A 496-nucleotide genomic window follows, 5' to 3' on the forward strand; every position below is an offset into this window, starting at 1 on the left:
GTACCCACCATGCTCAAATTAATGTAAATAAAGTGAACCATGGGAGGAATATTGATGAAACCATTGGAGGTTCTAAGGATATTTTTTTTAAACATTAAAATTTATAATTATTAACTATTTTATGGATCATGGACATCATGGACTATTGTTGTTGTGGTGTAGTGGTTATCACGTTAGTCTTACACACTAAAGGTCCTAGTTCAATCTTGGGCAACAACATGCTTCTTTGCTTGCAATGGTGTAGTTTTTGCATGACCTCATTAGTTCATTAAATTATACAAGTTGTGGGCATTAATGAGTTAAAAGACCTCACTCATACTTGAGAAATTTGTGTAACGCTCACTCTATAGAACTTTAAGTTCACTTAAGAGTTTGACCTGTTACTCCCTTTAGAAGATCTAGTTCATTAAATTATACAAGTTGTGGGCATTAATGAGTTAAAAGACCTCATCACTCTTAACTACCACATTCAAACTTAAAGAAAATCACTCTTAAC

General features: G+C 33.1%; 1 non-coding gene across 1 annotated transcript; it reads left to right on the plus strand.

Annotated features, from left to right (window-relative positions):
- The first annotated feature begins 147 nt into the window (after positions 1-147).
- TRNAV-UAC lies at positions 148-219 on the plus strand. Its single transcript has one exon. It is a non-coding gene; the product is annotated as a tRNA-Val (tRNA).
- The last annotated feature ends 277 nt before the right edge of the window (positions 220-496 follow it).

This window comes from Cucurbita pepo, unplaced genomic scaffold, assembly GCF_002806865.2.
Source record: "Cucurbita pepo subsp. pepo cultivar mu-cu-16 unplaced genomic scaffold, ASM280686v2 Cp4.1_scaffold001075, whole genome shotgun sequence".
Classification (NCBI taxonomy): domain Eukaryota; kingdom Viridiplantae; phylum Streptophyta; class Magnoliopsida; order Cucurbitales; family Cucurbitaceae; genus Cucurbita; species Cucurbita pepo.